Raw genomic sequence first — 26,527 nt, forward strand, 5'->3', positions numbered from 1 at the left:
TGTTGGTAATTATAAAATCATTCCCAAAAAACAAGGCCAAAGAAGAACCCTCTGTTCCTTGTGGACTTGGTACTGGATCAGACTGGGCTCCATTACAGCCCTCCTCTGGAAGATTTTGAGCCATCCATCATTAACCTTTTTGATAAGGGTATTTTGGTCACAAAAAATGTACCACAGCTTGAAAAGGTAAACTAAAATCTGCAATCACACGAGATACAGATAGTTGAATTAAAGATGTGAATATGAGGATGTGAAACTTGTTAACTGGGAGCTCCTTATCGGTTGATGATAACAATCACATACAGAATATGCTCAAAGTGGCGATGATGTTGAGGATTCAATTTGACCTCTCTTGTCCATGACAGTTTGTGATGAAAAATGTGTTTATTCGGGTATGATCCGTTGCTTGAGTTTGCGGGAATCAGAAGTAACTGAGCTAAGAGAGAAGGTCTGCAGTGCCGTGAAACAAGCAGCCATTCCGCTCAGGGCTTACGCTGCTGAATGTGAGAAACACAACCTGGACATAGAAACTCATCTCAAGTAAGTCTGTTTATATTACTTTGGTCATTTCTCCTACAAGTGCATAGAGGTAGTAATTCTGGTTTATGTTCTACTCTGCTAGTTTTCCTCCTATTAGTAGAACATTTCGTCTTCTCTTCCAGATTGAATACAAATGCAGAAATGACATCCCATATAGTGAAGAGAGAGGTGGAACAGCATCTAAAAGACCAGGAATTAATCGAATACACCCTGCCAGCCTCGATTGTCATCGGCCCATTTGTAGTCCATGTCGAAGCTGTGTGTCAGGCTCTCGCAAACAAAAAAAAGTCTTTGGAACAGCTTGCTCACAAGTTACGCAAGCAGGTTGATTATTTATTTTAAAAAGTTTATAATGTAGGGGATTTATGTTCAGTAAATGTAAACAAAACACATCAATTAACTTCATCTTGAAAGTGACCCTCACCTGCTTATTAGCTTGCTTAAATTAAGTTTGTATCTTGTCTGTGTGTGCACAGGCGTGTGAAGAGTATAATGTAATTAGTAGAAAGCTGCGTGAGAAGCCCAACAGCATTGAGGAACTGACTGACAAGAGGGACTGGATGAAGCAAATCCCTGAACAGCTCAAGATTTACAAGGCAGAAACTGTCTATTCCAGTTCTGTTAAATCTGAATAATTTATTTTCTAACAAATCTGCTGGGGGACTTGGTGCAGCAAGTGAGAGGAGGTCTGTCAAAGATGCAGCGATCTGTGCTCTCTGCACTTATTGGCCCTCACTTATCAAACGTACGTACAGCAGAAAAATGGGTGTACGGTCATTTCAGCTGCTTTCAGTAAATACATGTTACAAGTTCATGCGCACAGGAATATAACTGCAGAAAATACTGAGACAAATTAAAACAGAAAAACTACAAACAGTTACTTCAAAAGGACAGAAAAACTTCCAGAGATACTAAATAAAACTTTTACCCTCTGAAATATGAAATATTTAAGAATTCAGAACATTAACATTAGATCATAACTACCGTAAAATCCGGTGTATAAGATGCACTTTTAATACCTATTTTTTCGTCTTAAAAGTTGGCACCGGTGCGACCAATATACCAGTATAAAATACTGAAACACGTGCCGTCATTACAGCGGGTGTCTAAATAACCAGACAGAGACGGCTTGAAAAAAATAATTTAAAAAAAATAAACCTAAAAATAATTGTGACTGAATAAATACAGTATTTTACACATTTTACTGACATACAGTTTACTAATGTTTTCATGCAAGAGAGAAGACCATACGGGCTGTACAAAATCTTGCAACATTGATGGTCAAAGTGCAGCTAAGATTTTAAGATTTATTTTCTAACTTCATAGCTGCAACTCTGTATACAGTGCACACAAACAATTGTATTGTTATTTGCACATGTATTCTCCAGGTTTTCAAGCTACAGTAGCCACCAGGAGTGTAGTGTATGGGCTATTTATACATGCGGAGTTATATCACCCCTTGTGCCTTACAGCGCACTTCATAGTTAATTACATTGGCGCAGTGATATGTGTTGCCGGACTTCTTGTAACCTGCCGTTTTTATCAGTAAAGTGTCCTACTGAGTTGAAGCTCCGTCTCCGTCTTTCATTTAAAAGTTGTTACAGATACAACAAATTGGCGACGAGCACGAACCGAGATGCAAGTGAATGATCCCGGCTGCACTGACAGTTGAGGGAGGCGGCGGAGCTCGGCAGAGAGAGGAAAAAGAAAAAAAAAAAAAAAACAGGACTCGTGAGTGACGAGCTAAACCAGGCTAACGGCTACGGTAACTTCAAAGCGCGGATAACGTGGACAAAACGTGAGCATGTCAATTGTTGGCAAAATAGAGGAGTTTGACAGTGCAAATGAAGACTGGGAATCATATATTGAAAGGGTCGAACTTTACTTCACTGCAAATGATGTGGAGGATGAAAAGAAAGTTCCAACACTCCTCAGCCTTATAGGTGTTAGAACATATAGCCTGCTCAGAAACCTGCTAGCCCCCCAAAAGCCTGCCACACAGACGTTTCAAAGCATTGTGGACATATTAAAAAATCACTTGAGCCCAAAGCCCCTTGTGATAGCAGAGAGATTCCGTTTTCACAATAGGAACCAGTCTAAAGATGAAAGCATCTCAGAATATGTTGCTGAACTACGCAAGCTGACTCAGTTCTGTGAATTTGGAGCAGGACTTTCTGATGCTCTGCGTGACAGACTGGTTTGTGGCATGCATTGTCAAAGCACACAGAAAAGGCTACTGTCAGAAAAAGATCTTGCACTGGAAAAAGCACTGGCTATTGCAGTATCAATGGAGACAGCAGCAAAGGATGCTTTGGAGCTACAGAAGAAAGCTGTAGACAGTGGCATACACAAAATGTCAATGAATGACGCTAGAAAACAAGAACACAAGTGTTACAGATGTGGCAAAACATCTCATGATGCAAACGACTGCTGGTTTAAGGACAAAAACTGCAGAAAGTGTAACAGAACCGGACACATAGAGAGAGTGTGCAGGCAGAAATCCAGCAACAAGCAAGCGCAAAGAGAAAAATCAAACAAAGATAAAAAGCCAAGATACAAAGGTAAACATGTGCATAATGTGACAACATGTGAAAGTGGATCAACATCAGAGTCTGACAGCATTGGACTGGCTTGTTTGAAGTTGCAGGCCATAACCGAGGAAGACGACAGGGAAATTATCTGGATCACTCCATTGTGTCTGGCATAAGACTGAAAATGGAGCTAGACACAGGGTCAGCCTTATCTGTCATTTCAAAAGCCGACTACAAACGACTGTTCCCCAACTTACCGTTGCTGAGGACCTCTGTGCGGCTGAAGACCTACACAGGTGAAAGAGTGCGCCCTGCAGGTAAACTGAAAGTGAAAGTGACGTATGAGGGTAAAACACTGCAATTGTTGCTGTATGTGTTGAAAAAGGGAGGGCCGCCACTCTTCGGCCGGGAATGGTTGAGGAAGATCAGACTGGACTGGCACACCATTAAAGCTCTACATTTGGCTCGAACAGACAATGATAGTTCACACAGTGCCACAGAGGGACTGTCGCAGCTACTCAAAACCCACGAGAAGGTGTTTGCAGAAGGCATAGGCACCCTAAAAGGGATAAAGGCAAGAATTGAGTTGGATGAAAATGCAAGTCCAAAATTCCACAAAGCCCGTCCGGTGCCATATGCGCTGCGTCCAAAGGTGGAAGCTGAACTACAGAATCTAATGGCCTCTGACATCCTGTCAAAAGTTGAATGGAGTGATTGGGCGACGCCCATTGTCCCTGTGATGAAGAAAGGGAAGGCTGAAGCTGTTCGCCTATGTGGAGACTTCAAAGTGAGCATCAATCCTGTGCTGCATCCTGTGCAGTACCCACTGCCACGTATTGACGACATCTTTGCATCGCTGGCAGGAGGGGAGAAGTTCTCAAAGATCGACCTAGCACAGGCCTATCTACAAATGGAGGTCGAGGAATCCAACAAGAAACTCCTCACAATCAACACTCATAAAGGACTGTTTCAATACAACAGGCTCGTCTTCGGTGTTGCTTCTGCTCCAGCAATCTGGCAAAGAGCTATGGATCAGGTGCTTCAAGGTATCCCAGGTACACAGTGTTATCTTGATGACATCATTGTAACAGGCAAGAATGATGACGACCACCTAGAAAATCTCAGCAAGGTGCTTGCCAGGCTAAGCGAGTATGGCCTGCGTGCGAAGAGAAATAAGTGTGAGTTTTTCAGGAGCGAAATCTCATACTGTGGACATGTCATTGACAAGCATGGCTTACACAAATCAAAAGAGAAAATTGAAGCTGTGCTTCAGGCACCAAAACCAGAAAATGTGTCGCAGCTGAGGTCATATTTAGGCCTTGTCAACTACTATCACAAGTTCCTCCCAAACTTAGCTACAACGCTCTACCCACTCAACGCGCTGCTGCAGACAGGAGCAAAATGGGAGTGGTCTGAGGAATGTGATAGAGCATTCAAAGAGACAAAAAGACTGATAACTTCAGATGAACTGCTAACCCATTACGACCCAGCACGACCCATCAGACTGGCCTGCGACGCTAGTCCTTATGGGATTGGTTGTGTTCTGTCACACCTCATGAAGGATGGATCTGAACGCCCTATTGCGTTCGCCTCTAGATCACTGTCAAGCGCAGAACGCAATTATGCGCAGATCGATCGTGAGGCCCTCAGTCTAGTGTGGGGTATTAAAAAGTTCCACCATTACCTTTATGGCCAAAGGTTCACTCTTGTGACAGACCACCAACCCCTGGTATCGATTTTTAATCCCAGAAAAGGGATCCCAGTAATGTCAGCCACCCGCTTACAACGTTGGGCACTTTTCCTTGGAGCTCACTCATATGACATTGAATTCAAAGGGACAAAACAACACTGCAACGCTGACGGCTTGTCACGCCTGCCCCTGTTAACAACAGAAGGAGAAAATGCTCCCTATCCAGACCCAGCAGATGTGTTCCACACAGCAGTGGTGGATCAGCTGCCAGTGACAAATTCTGACATACAGAAACACACCAGGAATGATCCCACATTGTCAAAAGTGTATGAAATAACAATGCGGGGATGGCCAGCTCATGGTGACCCTCTGTTCCCAGAGTTTTCAGCTAGACGAGATCAACTCTCCATCTGTCAGGGAACCTTAATGTGCGGCTCCCGTGTCGTAGTTCCCTCACGACTTCGAGCCAGGGTGTTAGAGACTCTCCATGAAGGACACCTTGGTACAGTCAAGATGAAGAGTCTAGCTCGAAGCTATGTTTGGTGGCCGGGTATAGACAAACAACTTGAGGACATCACTAAAGGCTGCTCAGGCTGCCACCGAGTCCAAAATGCACCACCACAGGCACCCCTTCACCCTTGGGAATGGCCGTCGGCGCCATGGCAACGAGTGCATATCGACTTTGCAGGACCATTTATGAACTCCATGTTCCTGGTTGCTGTTGACTCTCATTCCAAGTGGCCGGAGGTGATACAGATGAAGTCAACCACTTCAGAAAAGACTGTAAGTGTCCTCAGGTCAATTTTTGCTAAAAATGGTCTGCCTGAACAAATTGTGAGCGATAACGGGCCACAATTCACTTCAGAGGAGTTCACTCTTTTCATGAAGCAAAATGGGATCAAGCATTTTAAGTCAGCGCCTCACCATCCAGCTACGAATGGATTAGCCGAAAGGTTTGTCCAAACCTTCAAGAAGTCCATTAAAGCGATGGAAAGAGAAAACATTACTCTTCAACACAAGCTGGACAACTTCCTTTTTGTCTACAGAAACTCTGTACATTCAACGACAAATCAAGCGCCTGCAATGCTGTTCCTGGGCAGAACTCTCAGGTCCCGCATTGATCTCCTGAAACCAAATCTGCGGAGGGAAGTGCAGAACAAGCAGTTCAGCCATTTGTCGAGTAAGACTGCAAGAGACTTTGAGATTGGACAGGACATCCTTGCACGTGACAACAGAGGAGACAAGTGGACCCCGGGAAAAATAACAACAAGAACTGGACCACTGATGTACACAGTTGAGGTCGGCGAACAAACATGGAGACGTCACGTGGATCAGATTTTGGATGCACAGCCAAAGAGTAACAACTCATCATCTCCAGACACGCCCCTCAGTGACAGTAATGCCACCACCATCAACACGTCAGCTGTAACAGAGACTCTTAATCCAGACAAAACCTCTGCTACCCCTAAACCTACTCCACAAGTCCAGAGGCGTTATTCTGAAAGGCACAGGGCGCCCCCCAAGAGACTGGACTTGTAGTGCCCATGTGTTCTCATATGTTGTTTTGAGTTGTTATGAAATGTTAGAATTCATACACACAAAGGTGTTGAGCTTATATATATATATAGGGTCTTGATATGATTTTCATATTTGAATGGATTGTTTTGTTATGCATTCAGTTGTATTATCCATTCAATTTAAAAGGGGAGGAAGTGTAGTGTATGGGCTATTTATACATGCGGAGTTATATCACCCCTTGTGCCTTACAGCGCACTTCATAGTTAATTACATTGGCGCAGTGATATGTGTTGCCGGACTTCTTGTAACCTGCCGTTTTTATCAGTAAAGTGTCCTACTGAGTTGAAGCTCCGTCTCCGTCTTTCATTTAAAAGTTGTTACAGATACAACAAGGAGCGTTGCTGCGGGAAGCACAGCATCCTGAGTTCTTCCGCTCTTCTCGTCTACGCCACGCAAGTGGAAAACTGCATCACCTGACAGCCCACCTACAAAACGCCTTCTCTTGGAGTTTCCGTTCAGTTCCAACTTTGCAGATCCTGATGACACCACCTACCTCCCCAGTATTTCTGAAATTGTTGACACTTATTTGTAGATTTTGAAAAAAAGAACTAATGGGTTTTTTTATTCCTCGTCATTTTTTAATTTGCCTGTCATGACTGAAATTTCTCTGCCATGTAATTGAAGTATGAACGTAACATATTAGCACTTAGTGACAACTACTTCGTTGTCTTTTATTTTCTTTCGCAACAGAGCACCAGCCAAGGCAGTGCAGGACATGTTGAAGTAAGTGGTGTATGAGGACTGGCTCCTGGAGCTTTTTAAAATCTGCCCCACCTGCTCCAGACTCTGAAAAGTTGACACATTTGTTAAAGGAACATTCCTCTCTGTAACCCAGAAAAGCCTCTACACGAGTGTCTCTTACTCAAGACTCCACAGCCCTGATAACACCTGCTGAGAGTGAGAGGAGGGGAGAGGACACCAACTAGAGAACCCAGAACTATGAGGATGGGAGGAAGCCAAGTTAGTAACATACTTGTGTGGGAATGGAGGAACGTATTCAAAGTTTATTAAATAAATGAAATGACTTTATATAAAACACATGTCCAAACATAACAATACATTAACTTGGAAATAATTTAAATTGGAGGCCTAAAACCGGTGTAATCTTCCTCCAGGGTACTCCTGGTGGATACGGACAACAACGCAGGAAGGTATCACTACCCAGTTGTGCTTTCCCAGGTATCCCCAGCACCAGGAAACGAAGGATGCCAGGTAGCGAGCACGCCTACAATGACAAACGTAAAAAAGTAATGTGATTATATATTCATCAAGATTTATTTTGGGTTAAGTGGTCTTATAGTCTTATTTTCTCATTTTGTCTGTCTTATACAGCACATCATGATCCCTAGAAGATGAACGATGGACCAACCTGCAGCGTGCCTGAAATCTATTTGGCTGTATGGATTGGCCTGGACATGTGTTTTTTTTCTTTGTTTGCTTTTTTCTGATTTATTTGCCCTTGGTGGATGACTGCTCTCTACTGAGTATATTCTCTAGTCATTTTTGGATGTTCACTAACTTGTGTTTGTACTGTCTAGAACTTTTGTGAATGTAAAACATTATTTTAGATTATTTACATTTGTCTGTAGGCACTACATGAGTGCAGGCTTTTTATTTATAGCTAAGAGACACTTTACATTCTAATTGTTTGGCTGTGCATTGATCCTGACAATACCAAACCTGAGTTAAACTAACACTAAACCAACTCTGTGTTTCCTAAAACTCTCAGCTTATTTTTAAGAAATGCATTCAATTTGACTAACATAACTGTTATTTTGACATTCCTAAATAAAAAATAAAAAATCAGACTTACACAGCTCTCTCCTTCATCTCCAGCGGTCCATGGTCTGTCTGATAAATGTTCAGAGCATTCTGCTGGGAGTAGGGGTTCAGGCAGACAGGCTCAAGGCCTGGATGAAGAGTCATGCAGTGTGGCTCCTCTGGAGGCTCCAGACATTTATTCTGAACCTGTTGGAGTATGTGTTAGAAGGTGTTTCAGTTCTGACGATCCAGTATTCATCTTGTGAATGATCATTTTGTATAAGGAAACTATTTGTCTTTACATACAGCGTTAAGCTGCTTGCAGCACACACTTTCCACCTCTCTGTGCATCATCCTGCACTCTCCACAGGTGCACCTGTTCAAATATGGTTTAATTAACAGTGACTATGATATCGTAAATATTATGTGTTAAACTACAGTATATACATTAATCTCAATACTACTGAGTATATCCGGTTGCATAGCTTGTGTGTTATTATTATGAAAATCAGTGGTTCACACATCAAGCATGAGGACCTGCAGGTATGTAGATAAAACTGACAATAGACCTTTTTTTTATTAGCTAGGTGATATTGATAACGGTGGGGTTATTTTACCTTTATTGTGTAAATAAAAAAACAGGTACAACAGAAGGCTGTAAATGTTTAATTTGGCTAGCTATGCTATTGAGAAACAGGCTTTCATTACACATTACTGGACTAAACCAAAATGATGGAGAAAAAAAATGACCATTCTGTGACAGACAGGTCTGATAGAGAAGCTGAGGCCTCCATTGTCAGATCATTTACATTTTTGACAGTTGAGAATGGAAGCTTAATTTTATAAACTTATACGTTTTTTTTTGTTGCTGAAATTTGGCCTGGTGGTTAATAATACAATCTTCTTTTGTATAAAAAACAAAAAAACATATTTTTATTTTGGTTTACAGGGACTTTAAAGAGGTTTGGAATCATATTTATGTTACAATCACCCATTATTGAATATACAGTATATTGATTTCTGTACAAATATTCTTCTTTACTTCTTTTAAACTAAAGGTTTGATGTGTCTTATTTGTTATTGAAATACCCATCCTGTGCTGAACTATTTCTAAACAATACAGACGCTGCTCTGTTATTGAAAATAATTGAGTGTTTTCTTGCCTCTACTCTGTTTCAGTACATGTTGTTCATGCTCTGATATTTCTTCAACATATCACTGTAATTTAACAAACTACCCACATTAAGAACAATATGCAGCGAGCTACTGAAATCACCCTGATCCCCTCTTTAACACCTTATTGTTCTGTAGGGATATAGACCAAAAAAGAAATTGGACCGCCTCAAGGAGCGGATCGAGCCCTGGTTCTTCTTCTCTCTGGTGTGGAGTGTAGGAGCGACAGGAGCTGGAGCTAGCTGTGGGCACTTCAGTGCCTGGCTCAAAAACAAGATGGCAGAAGAAGAGGTCAGTCTCAGGTCATATCAGCATCTGTGCTTTAACATCCAAATACCTTATTAGTTTTAATTTCTAGCCACCTGTAAAAAAAAGGGAAATGTCTCTATCCACCTTTTACAGATTGATTTGTCATAACGAAGGAATATATGTTTTTTTTAACACAATGTGTTTGTCTTTTAGATTCAGCTTTGTTTTCCAGAGGAGGAACTGGTGTATGACTACTGACTTGATGATGCAGGGATAAGTAATTTTGAGGATGACGGTGAAGATGAGGGCCGAAAAGTAAGTCGATGATGCATACAGGTGTTTCACGAAACTAACACCATAGGATGTATAGTTTCTTTGATATATTTTCCTGTACTGTAGGTCCAGTGGGCAAGCTGGATGAGATCTGCAAAGAGTGTCCATCGTCTTTCTTTAAACAACTAGATTCAGTCATTGTTTCATTTTTGTGGGACTATAAACCCCCTCGCATTTCTAAATCACACCGGCAAAAAGATGCAAGCAGTGGCGGCTTTGGCCTTCCTGTGTTTAAGCATTATTACTGGGCTGCAAATGCAAGAGCTTTTCCTTTTTGGCAACAGGGCTTCCCTGTCAGCCATGTCAGTTACAGGAACCTCTCTTCCTGCGCTCCTCTTTTCTAGAGCACAGCCCTCCTAAGAATTACATGGTCATAATTTCATTCTCAGAAATTTCCATGAAGATCTTGAATCAAATTCAAATTTCAAAATTTAAATCTTTTGGTCTGCCGAATGTTTCAGTACAAACTCCTATGGCATATAATCATTTGTTCAAGCCTGGGTTAATGGACAGTGTTTTTCTGAACTGGAGGGAGATGGGACTGTGCTGTATTGGAGATCTCTATATGGACAACAAATTTGCCCCATTTCTTCAGCTTCAAACTAAATTTAATCTCCCTCAATCACATTTCTACCGTTACCTTCAAGTCAGGCACTTTATACAGGAGTCAATCCCACAGTTTATAAACAAAGCAAAGAGCCAAATATTTTATGATATCCTTATTTCAAATCCAAACTCTAAACATCTGGTCTCCCGCTTTGTATCTGTTTTTATGACACCAGTGAGTGCAAGTCATCTCAAGGAGGCCTGGGCTGAAGAACTGGGTTTTCCAGTGTCAGATGAACTGTGGGAGGAGGGCTTGTCTAGTATAAAGAGCTGTTCTATAAACTCTAGGTATAGGTTAATTCAATTCAAAGTTATCCATACACTGCATTATTCTAAAACTAGACTAAGTAAAATCTTTGATTCAGTCTCCCCCTTGTGTGATAGGTGTGGTACTGCAGAAGGTTCACTATCACACTTGTTCTGGCATTGTCCAGTACTAAGTAAGTTGTGGAGTGAAATATTGAATTGGTTTTCCAAACAATGTGAAACAAATATTCAGCCAGACTTCAACTTGGCAATTTTCGGCAGCTCTGACGTGACAAGGCCCTTTCCCTCTCACCAAAAACATGCTCTCAATGCAGGCATGGTTGCAGTTAAAAATTTGATATTGCTAAACTGGAAGTCTGCAACACCCCCATGTTTCAAAAGGTGGCTCAATGAAATGCTTCTTATTGATAAGATGGAGCAGATTCGTTTTAGCAAGCAGAACTACCCTTTCTGATGTTGTTGGATAAAACTTAAATGTATTCGTTATGGTCTGTGCTGCTATGATATGTCTATATTATGTGCAAACTCTTCCTTATTTGGCATAATGACTGATGATTCTGATTGACTCCCACCCATATGTGTGTGTTTTTGTTTTTGTTTTGTGTTTTGTTTGTTTTCTACCCAGGACCGTTTTTACAAGAACTTTTGAATTAGTTCTTGCTGTCCGCTTTGGACATCTTTGTCAGGCAGAAAGGTGTGTTTGGACCTCCACTAGGGAAGTACTTTATCTTCTTCATCAATGACCCAATGTTGGAGACCTATGGTGCTCAACCTCCTATTGAACTGCTGAGGCAGTGGATGGACCACAGAGGCTGGTATGACAGGAAACAGATATTGGTATTTGGTATTTAGCGTCTTATTTATCTACCAGTATGTGTGGCTCTAGAGTGCATCTTTATGCCTAAAAAAATATTCCTCATTACTATTAGAGATAGATCCGGATGTTGGTTTTCATTGCTGAATGTGAAACATCTCATTAACCCCCACAGGGACTTTCAAACACAGTGGACATCAAGTTTGCCTGTGCAATGGGACCCCCAGGGGGAGGCAGGAACCCCATCACCCAGCGCTTTACACGCCACTTCAACTTCCTGTCCTTCACTGAAATGGAGGATGCCAGCAAGAAAATTATTTTTTCCACCATTTTGGGCAGTTGGATGGGTCAGTTATGGCCGCTAGTCTGTTTGGATTTACATGCAGGACAGGTGTTGCAGGGTAGAAAGTATTGTCATTAGCCTGTGAAAAAGAAACCAACAACAGCTTTTAACTGAATCTTTGCTCTTTTTCAGATGGAAATATGAGTAAAAAGGAGCCAGGAAGTAAGTCAGGGACACAGAGATAACAAACACACAGAAATTAATGTATGAGAAAATGCAGTTTGATAATAAGAATAAGTTGGTATAGCAAGTAAGTAAGTAAGTAAAGTTTATTTTTATAGCACCTTTCAAGAACAGACGTCACGAAGTGCTTCACAATAAAGAATTGAACAGAGAAAATACAAACAGACAGTCACATAAAATCTATTACAGACAGTTCAAACTAAGGCAAGTCTGAACAGATGAGTCTTTAGCTGCTTTGTATAGCACACATGGTATAAAACATATAAAACACATTAAAATAATTGTCAATAAAAGTATTTTTATTGCTGGAGCATACGTTCTGTTCTCTGATGTAACTGTTTCAATTTTCCACATGTTAGTAGATTTTTTTAGTTCTCTTCTATTTGCTGCTGCTTTCACCAGGACCCGTGCCAGCAATCCAGCCGCTGAATGAGTCCCTGGTAGACGCTACTATCAGAGTCTACGCTACCATTACATCTCAGCTCCTCCCAACACCAGCCAAATCCCATTATACCTTCAACCTCAGAGACCTGGCCAAAGTCTTCCAGGGCATCCTGAAGGCTGAGGCTGGAATGATGGAGGTTGTCTTATCCCACACTCAAATTCATATGACACAATCAGATGACTTTTATGATATAGATTATTTAAATTTACTTTCAGGTTTAGCCTCTTGATCAGTAGGTACAAACAATCTGAGCCAACTATAACTACAAGTGAAGCAACTACTAAAAGCATTGATATTGTATGGCTTATGTCACCTAGAGGATACATGCAACTGATCTTATTGGAACCCTAGAAATATGATGTATGAGGAAGTGTGGACTAAAGAGAAATGTTGGAAGAATTGAAAGGGTTCATCTTTATATTTCAGTTGTAAAAGTAACATTATTTGGGTGATTTTAGGACAAACTGCAGCTACGGTGTGGTACCATGACAGCTGCCGGGTATTCCAGGACCGCCTGGTGTGTACTGAAGACAGGGACTGGTTTAACCTGCTCCTAAAGGACTGCATTCAGAAGTTTGACTGCAGCTTTGACGAGGTTGTGCCATTCCAACCTGTTTTATATGGAGATTTCATGATTCCTGGAGCTGACAACAAAGTCTACACACTCATAGAAGACAAGGAAAAGGTGACCGGTTACAACCGGTTTGATATGGTCTTATTTTAAGATTTCTTTTTCTTTTTGCCAAACAGCTGACCAGCTTGTTCAAGGGTAGTTCCATAGTTCTTTCTACCCACCGTCAATGTTTTTGTTCCACTCAATGTTTTTGTTTGCAACCAACAAAATGGTTGCTTTTTACATTTATTTTTAAATGATTTATGTATTAGTTGGCGAAAGTGATGGAGGAATACATGGAGGACTACAACCAGATCAGTACCACCAAGATGAAGCTGGTGCTCTTCATGGATGCTATTGAGCATGTGTGTCGTATCAGCCGCATCCTGCGCCAGCCCCTGGGCAATGCCCTGCTGCTGTCCCTTATTAAGATGGCCTCATATATGTGAGATTCACACTCTCTTTGCAACACCTATACCAAAATACAATTATCATTAAAAAAAAAGTTCTGTGTCTTCAGATTACTGCTGCTGTAAGGATCCCCTTGCTGTTTTTTAAATATTTTCTTTTCTAAGGTTAGGTTACATGAGCTTTTTTTTTCCAAAGCATGTTCGGCTTTTAAGATTGATGTACCTCTCCACAGGCAGCTGTATGAATTTCAGCATACTATGAAATCTGGAAAAACATAGAATTACATCAATCATCACAGGGTTGCCTCTGTTTTTGTTCAGAGTGGTATTTCATGACAGTGTAGTTAAAGTTCATATACAAGCTAAGAGAAGACTCAAAAAGTGTTGAAAAATATTTTTTATAAGTTATTTTTGATCAACTGAAAACAATGAATTTATGGATATATTTAAATATTCTTCATGCATAAGTATGGGACTTAAACATCTTGTAGCCAACTTATGGAGCCTTGTTTTCTACAATCAGGTCAGAGTATGAGTGTTTCCAGATTGAGTTGGCCAAAAACTACGTCAGACAGAGTGGAGAGAAGATATTAAAAGCATCATGCTGAAGGCCGGCCTCCAGGACCAGCAGATCACCTTCCTCTTTGTTGACACACAGGTAAACACAATCTGTGTCTTATCACCTTCTACATTATACTCTATACAACCACACAGTCCTTTAGGGTTAGGGTTAGGGTTATAGACTGTACTGTGATTTTACAGTATGAACTACGCAAACAGCAATCCTACACGGTGGTTATACTGACTGCACTTAATAAAGTTGATCATCTACGCAGTAATGTTTATCTGTTCTCACCAGGACAGAAGGTTTATCATTGCATTTGTGTTATTCTCCCAGATTAAGAGTGAGTCATTCCTGGAGGATATCAACAACATTTTGAACTCTGGATATGTTCCCAACCTGTACGCGTCAGACGAGCAGGAACGCATCCTAGCAGCCATGAAGCCAGTGGCGCAAGATCTGGGCCAAGAGCCAACTAAATCCAAATCTCATGGCTGCTTACATCAGGAGAGTCCGCACCAACATCCACACTGTGCTTTGCATGAGGTTAGCAATTGTTCAAAACATACATGATCAAACGTTAACCAAGATAATTCCTTTGAGCTTGTCCATCACCCTCTCCCCTATTCTCCCCCCCCTCTCCCCTGCACCTTCACTTTTTCCTCCACAGTCCTATTGGTGAGGTGTTTCGTGCCCGGCTCTGGCAGTTTCCCTCCCTGGTGACATGTTGTACCATAGACTGGTTCAGCGCCTGGCCAGAGGAGGCTCTTCAGGCTGTTGCCACATCATTTCTTAATGAGTTGCCTGAGCTTGAATTAAGCCTGACAGCTACAAGAGGACTGGTGAGCTTTACTGGCAGGAAGTTCTTAGCAGGGAGGGACTTTACATTGAAATATTTACATCCTTTAAATAATATTGTATAGAAACCAACTTAATCATTCCATTAAACAAAACAACAAGGTGAATGTGATATGACAGAGAATAGTCTGCACTGTTAGTTTGAGCCAGATTTATAGTTTGTGTTGACTCTGGAGTAATTCAGGCCAAGTAACAGAAACAAGAGTTTGCAAACAGTTGAAGCAGTAAGCGCACGGTGATGGAAAACATTCTCAAGCAACTTTCAAACCACTGAAAACAAAATATTATCTTGTTAAATAAATACAAACTATTGGCTGCTTACAAAAGGAAAAATAACTCCCAAAATAAAAATGATCATAAAGGGTTGTCTTCTCCTGATGGATTCCCTTCTTCCAGACACTGATGTGTGTTAAGATCCACCAGACAGTAGCCAAGAAGTGTGAACAGTACCTGGCTGAGCTTTCGCGACACAAAACTACGTCACTCCCAAGAGGATTCTCAGATCTCGTTGCACGTAAGAAGCAAGAGTTGTGTGGTGCTTGTCTGTACATGAAGACTGGCCTGGACAAGGCAAGGCATCTTAATAATGATTATACAAAATAAACATAAAACAAACAAAAGACCTAGAAGTTCGATGTATCATGTGTAGTGCATGAGTTGTAAGCATTCTTATCTGACTACCTGCTGTCTTGTAGCTTCTTAGCACAGCTGAGGACGTGAGTAATATATGCAGGAGGAACTGGAGGCAATGAGATCTCTTTTGGAGGAGGCTGCCAAGGACACCGAAGTCACTATGGAGACCATCAAAGTAAGAAATAAAAAGAAACATTTCATAGCCAAAAGCGTTTCAGTTTAAATGACTTTTGGTTTTGAAAACATCTTGAATGAGCTGAAACTCTTTGTTTTCATGACCACGATATTTAAAATCATTGATGGTGGAACAAAAGAGTGGGCAGCACTGGACACTATAAAGCGTTTGTCCCATGTATGTTCATTCATTTATAATCTGTGGTCCTTGATTGTCATTTCTTCTGTACACTGCCAGGTAGACACAGTGGTTGCAGAGGAAACCCGTAAGTCAGTACAAGCCGAGGTGAGGCTGGTAATCAAGGCGATGTGCATTATGAAAGGCGTCAAACCCAAAAGAGTTCCTGGAGAGAAGCCTGGTACTAAGATTGATGACTACTGGGAACCTGGCAAGGGTCTGCTACAAGACCCTGGCAAGTTCCTGGAGAGCCTCTTCAAGTATGATAAGGTAAAGCACACATCAGGTTGATTTATTATTGACATGTTTTACTATTAATGGGGAATTTTTCACGTGTTTTTTTTTCAGGAAAAATAGTTATGTCTCTTTTAATTTGGTTTCATGCTCTTGAATTCTATTACATCCAGTGTTTGTTGCATCATTTCCTGCTTGAGTTGTATTAAGAGCAGGTTTTTTTTCCCAATTATCAATTCTGCAGGAGAATATCCCAGATAGTGTGACAAACTTAGTCCAGCCCTACATAGATAATGAGGAATTCCAGCCAGCCTCCATTGCCAAGGTTTCCAAAGCCTGTACCTCCATTTGCCAGTGGGTGCAGGCCATGCATGTTTATCATTTTGTGGCTAGGGCTGTGGAACCTAAAAGGGTAAATACAAATACATTGTTCAATATTTTGTTTAAGACACCTTTTTCCTAAATGTGTTCAAATAAGAGAGTCATTTTGTCACTAAATTGTAAATATTTTCACAGCAAGCGCTCAAAGAGGCTCAGGAAGACTTAGCGGCTACCCAGCTCATCCTGGATGATGCCAATGAAAAGCTGGCAGTAGTGGAGGGAGGCATTGCCACTCTGCAGGCCAAGTACCAAGCCTGTTTGGCAAAGAAGGACGAGCTGGACAATAAGTTTCAGTTGTGTGAAAATAAATGAAAAATAACGTTTCAAGGAAAACCAATAATGAAGTGCCATAAGATACATTAAATGTAGGAATATATGTAGACTATTTTCTGTGGATAATCAGTGCAATCAAGAGTACAGTGCAAATGTGTTTTAGGAAATATATAAATATATAACTGAATATGTTTTTTCATTTTTTCATGTTTATTTTTTCTCCAGCTTATAGGAGGTCTTGCAGATGAGAAGGTGCGTTGGAAGGAAACAGTACAACATCTGGATTACATGGTTAATAATGTGGCAGGTGACGTGCTGCTGTCTGCAGGATATATAGCATACCTGGGACCCTTCACTGTAAGTTGGTTGTACCTCAGTGATTAGAAAGTTGAAAGTTGCATTTACTTTATTAATGCATGTATCGTATCATATATGACTGAATATGATTCATTTAATTTAGTGATTGTTGACTAGTCAAAAGTACGTTTTGATAAGTTCCTTTCTGCCTGTTGACATAACTCAAACTAAAACTTGATTAAACCAGAAATCTGAACCTTACTGTTTGATACTGTTGGAGACAAAAGTACAAGTGTAGATTTTTGTTGGAAAGGCCTTGTGTGTGACTGTCTCTGTGTGGCCCTTGACTTGCAGTACATGTATTTGTGCTCAACAGTTCAGCATTATTGCATGATTTCATAAAGGTTCATTTGTGTGTGTTTAGGGAGAGTACAGGGCAGCCATGGCAGAGGAGTGGCTGATTTGTTTCAAAGAGCTAAGTGTCCCGCACACTGAAGAACCAAACCTGATCAGCACTCTTGGAGATCCAGTCAAGATCCGTTCCTGGCAGGTTAGAAACAAGCTTTCATGATCTGACTTTCAGGGTCTACACTTCTCAAGACCGAACTTAACTGTTACATGAGAATAAGAATAGTCAGACCATCAGGCTGACTGGTATATGCTTTTAGACTCTAATTAACTAGGCTATTTTCTTTTATTGTTATCACACTTTTGAACACTGTCATTTCTATGTGCATAGATATCAGGATTGCCAAAAGACAACCGTTCAGTGGAGAATGGTGTGATTACGCAGTGCTCTCTGCGCTGGGCACTCTTCATTGATCCTCAGGGACAAGCAAACACATGGATCAAAACTATGGTGAGAACACTTTTCTGTTGATCACACTGAGACTGCAGAGGGTGCCAGTGAGACAAAAAACTCATCAAAGACACCACGTCAAGATTTTAATTCATCCCTTCTCACCTATTCACCACTATCAACAAATGAAAAAGCAGACTATGCAGATGCTAAATATGATAAACAAGGTTCAGTACAAACACGGGTGCCTGCTTTGGTTGTGTATTGTTGTTTTTTTGTCTCTCACTCACATCATCCACAACTACTATGAAAAGCCTCTTTATATCTGAAGTTTTATTTTATGCACTGTTCATTCATTCTTGTTTCCACTGTTCATTCATTCTTGCTTCCTTTCATGATGCAGGAGCGAGACAATGGATTGGAGGCTATTAAGCTTAGTGACCAGGACTTCCTACGCAGTCTGGAGAACGCCATTTGCTTTGGGAAACCCTGCCTCCTGGAGAATGTAGGAGAGGAGTTGGATCCAGCCCTAGAACCTGTCTTGTTGCAACAGGTAAATACACACACATATGTTCCAAATAATCATTACCCGTATTGTATGTTAGCGTTATGCAAATATCTACCATATACTGATCTGTTATGCCAATTTTGGGCCTGTAGACATTTAAGCAGCAGGGCAATACAGTGCTGAAGCTGGGCGACTCAGTCATCTATTACCATGAAGACTTCAAGATGTACATTACCACCAAGCTACCTAACCCACACTACTCTCCAGAAGTTTCCACCAACGTCACCCTTATAAACTTCACTCTATCACCCAGGTATGCATTTTCAGACAAAAGCTAAATGTATTTCTTCATAATATTGATCTTGGGGCGCTGGTGGCGCAGTGGTTTGTGCGTGCGCCCCATGTATGGAGGCTATAGTCTTCCAAGCGGTCGGCCCAGGTTCAAATCCAGCCTGTGGCTCCTTTCCCACATGTCATTCCCCTCTCTCTCTCTCCCTGATTTCCAACTCTATCCACTGTCCTACAATTAAAGGCACAAAAGCCCCCAAAAAATAAATCTTTAAATAATATTGATCTTATTTTGGTAGGTACTTCTGTCTGTGCCACATGTATGTATTTGTAATGATGCTATTTAAACAAGCTCCCTAAATTTGTGCTTATGTATTAATACTTGATAAAAGATTTGGTAGATCAAGAACAATGGTTGTGACTGTTTTCGGGACAGAAAACCCTTGTTTTTTCAGATCCAAGTTTAAGTTTTTTTTTGTATATTTACAGTGGTCTAGAGGACCAGCTGCTGGGTCAGGTTGTGGCTGGCACACAGATCCTCTTCTTCTGATCCTCAGATCACAGATCCTCTTCTTCTGTGTATCTGACAGATCCTCAGATCCTCTTCTTCTGTGTATCTGACAGATCCTCAGATCCTCTTCTTCTGTGTATCTGACCTGTCCAATGTGGACCCCATGTACCAGTACTCTCTGGAGTGGTTCCTTCGGATCTTCATGGCTGGCATTGCAAACTCTATAAGAGCAGGTAGTGCGATATTATCATAGTACACTTTACTTGGAGAAGTTATGAATCATTCTGAAACAAGAATTTGCAGGTAAAAAAAAACAGAAGTGGTCTCACCAGCTAAAACTGACTTTGTCTCAACATGTCTTTGACAGACACGGTGGAGAAGAGAATCGAAAACATCAATGAAATTTTCACCTTCAGCCTGTACAGCAACGTGTGCCGCAGCTTGTTTGAGAAGCACAAACTTGTGTTTGCCTTCCTCCTTTGCGCTCACATCATGATGAATGATAACAAAATTAATATGGTGAGTCACAGAATAATTTGCTGTCTCTCACTCCTCTCCTTGATTTCCTGTAAGAACCCATGCAACACATTGGCAGGCTGAGTGGCGCTTCCTGCTATCAGGAGGGATGCCGATGCAAGAGCTGACTAACCCTGTAGTGAGTTGGCTGTCAGATCGAGCCTGGCCGGACATTCTTGGCCTCAGTGCTCTGGACAACTTCAGTAACCTGTCAGAGAGCTTCCCCGAACATCTTCAGGGTTTCAAGAGAATTTTTGATAGCAACCACCCTCACAGGTGCTCGCTTGTTACCCTCATTTGTTCTGTGCAGAAGCTGTCATACTGTCTCTAACATGGTGTGCATGTAACTTTGTTTTTGCCAGGCGAGTGGGACACAGAGCTGGACTCATTCCAGAGGCTGTTGGTCCTCCACTGTCTGAGGGCTGACTGTCTCGTTCAAGGCCTGCAGGACTACGTATCAGCTCAGCTGGGACAACGCTTCATAGAACCTCAGCTAGAACACCTGTCCTTACTCTTCCTGCCTTCCTTACTTTTATGTAAAAAACAGTTCCAATGTTTGCTGAAACACACATCTATTTTCATACATTTGACATCGAACACCCAGAAGTGTCGTAAAGTTCAATTTTGTAAGAGTTTGCTGTGGTGTAAACTTTGTTTAATAAGTAAAGAATTTACTTTGCAAACCTGGCTGGTCTAAAAATGATTGCTGGCTTTATGGCTTGTAACTTTATATTTTTCCCGTCTCTCTCCAACAGACTTCAGACCTGGCTGTGATTCCTCCCGTTCCACTCCCCTCATCTTTGTGTTGTCTCCTGGCACTGATCCTGCAGCTGATCTTTACAAGTTTGCCGACGTCATGCCGTTCTCAAAGAAAATGAGTGCCATCTCTCTGGGTCAGGGCCAGGTCAGTGCCAGGGGGGATGCCTTGGATTTCTTTCTCTTTCTCTGACACTCTTCACTGTCTGACCCTGGAGGAAATCACTTTCTCACAGAACCAGGCCATTCTCCTTTGTCTTGTTAAGAATGGCCACCCTGGTGCTAATTGTTTCCCCTATTTGTGACCATAGCCAGGGACACTGTAATGTTCTTTTTTTTCACATGGTAGATTTCATCACCCCACTACAACCTGTGCAGTTTTTGTGTTTTTTTTGCTGACTCACCTGCCAAACCTGAAGCGTAGGAACCAGCTAAACATTTTCACAGCAACACGCTGTCCCTGTGACTGTTTAATACATGACAGTGTGTTTGTTACATGTCTTCCAGCCCAAATTGCTGTTTCACGCTTGGCACTTGCAATACCCTGTCCAAAATTTCTGTCTGCATCAAACTAAGCACTCCAACTTCCTGAAAGTTTCTTAGAAGATCAAACTGGTTATTGTTAGATGAGCTGAAACTATGCTGCCTGCTGCTTAAACTTAGTAGTTTTTAGCACAGCTCTTGTTGTTGTCTTCACATCTATACCTTCTTTCTTCTTCTGCTGCTTGTGTGACTTAGGGCCCCCGGGCTGAGCACATGATGCACACTGCAATGAAACAAGGTCATTGGGTCTTCTTCCAGAACTGTCACCTGGCTGCCAGCTGGATGCCCTCCCTGGAGAGACTCATTGAGAATATCGACCCAACAAAGGTCAGAACATCTGCATATGTATAATACACACCCAAGTAATACTGTATGTTAGACAAACCTTTACTGACTTTACTGATGGGCACCACATTTATCTTAAACTATCAAAAAGGTGCACAAGGACTTCCGTCTGTGGCTCACAAGTCTCCACAGCAACAAGTTCCCCGTCTCCATTCTCCAAAATGGATCAAAGATGACCATCGAGCCTCCAAGGGGAATCAAGGCCAATCTGCAGAAAACCTACCTGAGACTCACCAATGACTTTATCACCTCTTCAACCAAAGTCCTCACTCACAGTCCTACTTTTTAAATTGACTTTTTATTACACGCCCTGCTATGAAAACTATGTCCAATTATGTCTTCTGTATTCCTCTCTGTTCTTCTCAGGTGACACACTTGAAGTCTTTGCTCCTTTCTCTGTGTCTCTTCCATGGAATTTCTCTTGAGAGAAGGAAGTTTGGTCCATTAGGCTTTATCATTCCCTACGAGTTCACAGACGGAGACCTGAATATCTGCATCAGCCAACTCAAAATGTTCCTGGACGAGTACCAGGACACCCCATTCAAGGTGGGGGAGAGTTTATATTTCATTACAACCAATCAATAACAAATCTAAAGCCGCAAGCATTTAAACAGTGTTTTTATTTTCTTTTTTTCTTTTTTTTTTTTGTCCCTCTTTCTGTTTTATCGTCATCACTTTAATCCTCTCCCAGTAATTCTTCATTTTCACTACATATCCATTGCTGTTCTGGCAGTAGGCATCATGAACATTCCAATGAAAATAACCTTCTGGCTCACCCTCTGCTACTTCATATTAACTGGCTAAGCAACTCCCACCAAATGTGGAACCTAAATTGCACTCCAGCCACTGTCACAACAAAACTGTGTTATCCACTCTGCTGGTTATGTCACACTTAGAGGACAGAAACACTGACGTCTGATCAATACACACGTGTAAAAAAAGCGGAAAAAAGTAGCAACTGGTGTGTTCTGTACACCATTTGTGCTCTCAGCCCCACGTGGCGAGGAGAGTGAGTGAGAGAAAGAGAGAGAGAGCTGCCACTAACAGACACATGGAAGCTTGATGATGCAGTTTTTGCTCGGGGGGCTGTGATTGGCTAGTGTTGTGCAAGCTAACCCTGATCGTTTTCTGTTGTTCCTGTCGGTTTATTTAAAATGCAATAATACAAAGGGGCAGGAGCTCACAGACTCAGATCAGATCAGCATTTATTTAAAGGAAACTTTTAATTTAATATTGTTAATAATGTGCAAAGATCAAAATGTGTTATTGGAATAACATTTCCCACTGTAGCTTTAATTGCTCATGTACTTTTTTTTCTTCTGATCACTGTGGAGAACTGATGTGTGAGCCTACAGAAACACAGTCCTTTGTAAGTTTCAGAAGTTTTTGTTTTAACCAGAGAATGTGTGTTACTGCTTGTTTATATGTCTGTCTTCTCCTGTCCAGGTACTAAGATACACTGCTGGAGAGATCAACTATGGCGGCCGTGTGACAGATGACTGGGACAGACGATGTTTGCTCAATGTGTTGGAGGATTTCTACTCTCCCAATGTGCTTGTTGATGAACACAACTACTCTTCATCTGGAGTCTACAGGCAGATTGACACAAATCTGGATATCAAGGTCAGATAAAGGCCTAAGACCTCAAAAGATTGTAATACAAGACATGCATTTGACTTCAGCTTTGTCTCGCATCAGTTTGTTGCACCCCTTACTGAACCCCAGATTGGCTCACTGGTCAGGATAGATCACTTTGACTGAAAACCACATGCTGTAGTATGTGAAGTATCTCAGTTAAATCCAAGCACAAAACGCCTGTACTGCTGAACCTCAAACTTATTGATGACAATTACTATCAGCAGTTACTATCAGTATGTGACCTCACATGGTAAATCTTACCCTAGGGTTACTTGTCATACATCCGCGGTTTGCCCATCAACGATTCACCGGAGATCTTTGGTCTCCATGACAACGCTAACATCAGTTTTGCCCAGAATGAGACTTTTGCCCTGCTGGGAACCCGTGGTTCGTCTCCAGCCTCGAACTGCCTCTGCTGGGGGAAAAACTCATGAGGAGGTACAAAAATACATTGATGAAGGAGTTTTAGTACAACTTGCATAATTAAAATGACATGTTGTGCTTCATGGATGATCGTCCTCTTTTGTTCTCTAGATAGTGGAGGAGACAGTGGCAGACATCGTTGTAAAGATCCCACAGCCTTTCAGTGTTCAGGAGGTGATGGAAAAGAGTCCATGAACACAGTGCTCGTGCAGGAGGTCATCAGGTAACACAACAGGCTGTACTATTAGATAACAACATAAAACACACATTGATGCTCTGCACCCACTTAAGACCAAGCTTTTATAACTTGCTTTTAACACTGTTCAACACATTTTAAATGATTTAAAATATGATCGTTTTAAATGCAGACAAAACCAAAGTCATGATGTTTTCTAAACAATCTAAACCATCTGACCTCCCTTCGATCTCCACCTCTCATGGTACACAAATTGAGTCTGTATGGAGCGACAGATATCTTGGTATTTTAATTAATGAGTCTCTTTCTTTTACTCCTCACATTCAACAGCTGGAAAACAGGTTAAAGCTGAAACCGGGATTCTACTTTAGAATCAAAATTTGCCCCTCTTTTCAATCTAAGAAGAGGTTGTTTGCTGCACTGTCTATTGCTTCAAGTCCCGTGGGTTAACTCTGAACTTGGAAAATCCGCTATTAGCTATTTTGCTCCAAAAATGTGGAATAATTTGCATCCCACTCTCTTGTTTCTCTTGGACAAATTAAGACAATTATCTCAATCCACTTTACCACAGTGTGTGATTGTTTCTTTCTATCTCGACATCATTGCAAATGAGGGAAAACCTCAATCATTTTCGAGGCTTCAATCAAGGTTTGAAATGAAATGTCTGTGCTGGACTACACTGATGTTTTATACATGCACGCCTAACCCTAACCCTAACCCTATGAAAACATGAATAACATAAATCATGAAAACGTCAGTACTAAAGTGGTGCTTGTATCTTTTTTTTCTTTCAGATATAACAAGTTGCTGGAGGTCATCTCGCAGAGTCTGGGTGATATTGTGAAGGCTCTGAATCTAGTGGTGATGTCATCAGAACTGGAGCTTATGGCCACCAGTCTGTTTAACAACCCGGTGCCTGATATGTGGAAAGCTAAGGCAAGACGCACAGCACTTTTACGATGCTCTTGGTGATACCAGTGGGCTTATGATCACTGTTTAACAAACACACTTCAGAATTTGAAATCTTACTTTTTTTATTTTTTTATTTTTTTTATTTAAAAAGAAATAAAAACACAAAATGTCAAAGTACAGACAGCTGCTGCTTGTCTGGAACTGAACCTTAAATATGATCTCCATCTTTGTTTGTTTGCATCATGTTGGAGATATTACTCAGATATTCTACTTTAAGAAGCTTTATAACAAACATTTTGATAAAAGTTCTTTAATTCTGTTACCAATGCAGGATCTTCTTTCTAACAATAAATACCTCTGGTGGTGTGTCTCTCTCACCCTAGGCCTACCCGTCTCTGAAGCCTCTGGCCTCCTGGGTGTCAGATCTGCTCCAGAGGATCAATTTCCTGCACAGATGGGTCTATAATGGCATTCCACCTGTCTTCTGGATTAGTGGCTTCTTTTTCCCCCAGGCTTTTCTCACCGGAACCCTCCAGAATTATGCCCGTCGCTCGGGCTTCTCCATCGACACTATTGGATTTGACTTTGAGGTGAGACGTAAGCTGTTTATCAGAAAGTCTGTCATTTCTACTGTTTCTGTCTCACTGACAACAAAACTGCTCACTTTTTGTCAGGTGTATTAACTCTGCACACACATATTTACCACTCTGACTGAGTATATCAAATACTGTAAAGGAAACTACCAGGTTTTGTGTATTTAAAAATGTATTTTTTATGATTTACGCTGACTTTTCTTGTTTTCCCTTTTCTTTTTGTTTCTTTTCTACCTCAGGTTGTAGTGAAGCCAGTGTCAGAGATAACAGAGAAACCAAGCACAGGCTGCTATATCCACGGTCTATTCCTGGAGGGTGCTCGCTGGGAAAAGCGGGAATGTCAACTCACGGATTCCAGGCCCAAGGAGCTCTACACAGAAATGTCGGTCATCCGGCTCATCCCGGAACCTAACCGCAAACCTCCACCCACTGGGGTCTACGTGTGCCCCATCTATAAGACCCTCACACGTGCTGGTTAGTCTGCACAATGTCCGATTTAAAAATGTATTCAATGTATTTTCCTTTTGGTAGGGAAATAGGCAACTAAAACTTTTACTGCATCATTAACACTTTCTTTAGCATGACTTAGTCTCAGACTTCCCGCTCTTGTGTTTGTGTGTATCTCCTCTTGGTGGTTTTATTACTCACCAAAAATAGACTCCAGTTAGTGTCCGGTTTCATGAAGCGTCTAAATGTGCAGCTCTGTTTTTTCCACCCACAGCATGAAGCTGACACCTTCATGTTGGCACATTGGACCGGCAGAGAACTCAGTGCAGTAATGGAAAAGTAACTTACTATCTGAATTTTCTCACTAAATGGCTTTGTTTGCTTTGTAGGGACTCTGTCTACAACCGGTCATTCAACCAACTATGTGATTGCAGTGGAGCTGCCTACAGACCAGAGTCAGGGACATTGGCTCAAACAGGGAGTGGCCCTCATCTGTGCATTGGACCGCTAAACACAAATACACACATTTTTCCTTAAACAAGAAAAAAACACATGTGGTGACTGTGTCTTTATTTTAAAGCCCACATGGTAAAAATGGGAAATGGGCTTGAGTTGTATAGCTCTTTTCTAGTCTTCTGACTACGCCAAGTGCTTTTACACCGCTGATGGCAGAGGTTGCTATGTAGCGAGATCATCAGAAGTAACTAATCGCATTCATACACATTCATACGCCGCAGGAAAGTGTCTTGCCTAAGGACACATTGGACATGTTGCTGCAGGAGCTGGGGATCAAACCCTCAATCGTTCCACTTGAGAGACTATGACCTGTGGTTTAAAAGACTAGAAAAGCACAATACAAGCTCAAGTCCATTTACCATTTCCTTCTCTGTGACTTTATACATCCACATAGCCTACATCTCCTCCTT

General features: G+C 41.4%; 1 long non-coding RNA gene and 1 pseudogene across 1 annotated transcript; both read left to right on the forward strand.

Moving 5' to 3' along the window:
• The first annotated feature begins 30 nt into the window (after nt 1-30).
• Nucleotides 31-26,258, forward strand: LOC132977227 (dynein axonemal heavy chain 1-like; annotated as a pseudogene).
• On the forward strand, nt 6,978-7,855 carry LOC132977643 (uncharacterized). The gene is made up of 3 exons (XR_009673841.1): nt 6,978-7,299; nt 7,455-7,578; nt 7,672-7,855. It is a non-coding gene; the product is annotated as an uncharacterized LOC132977643 (long non-coding RNA).
• Nucleotides 26,259-26,527: the final 269 nt, after the last annotated feature.

Source organism: Labrus mixtus, chromosome 7, assembly GCF_963584025.1.
Source record: "Labrus mixtus chromosome 7, fLabMix1.1, whole genome shotgun sequence".
NCBI classification, from domain to species: Eukaryota; Metazoa; Chordata; class Actinopteri; order Labriformes; family Labridae; genus Labrus; species Labrus mixtus.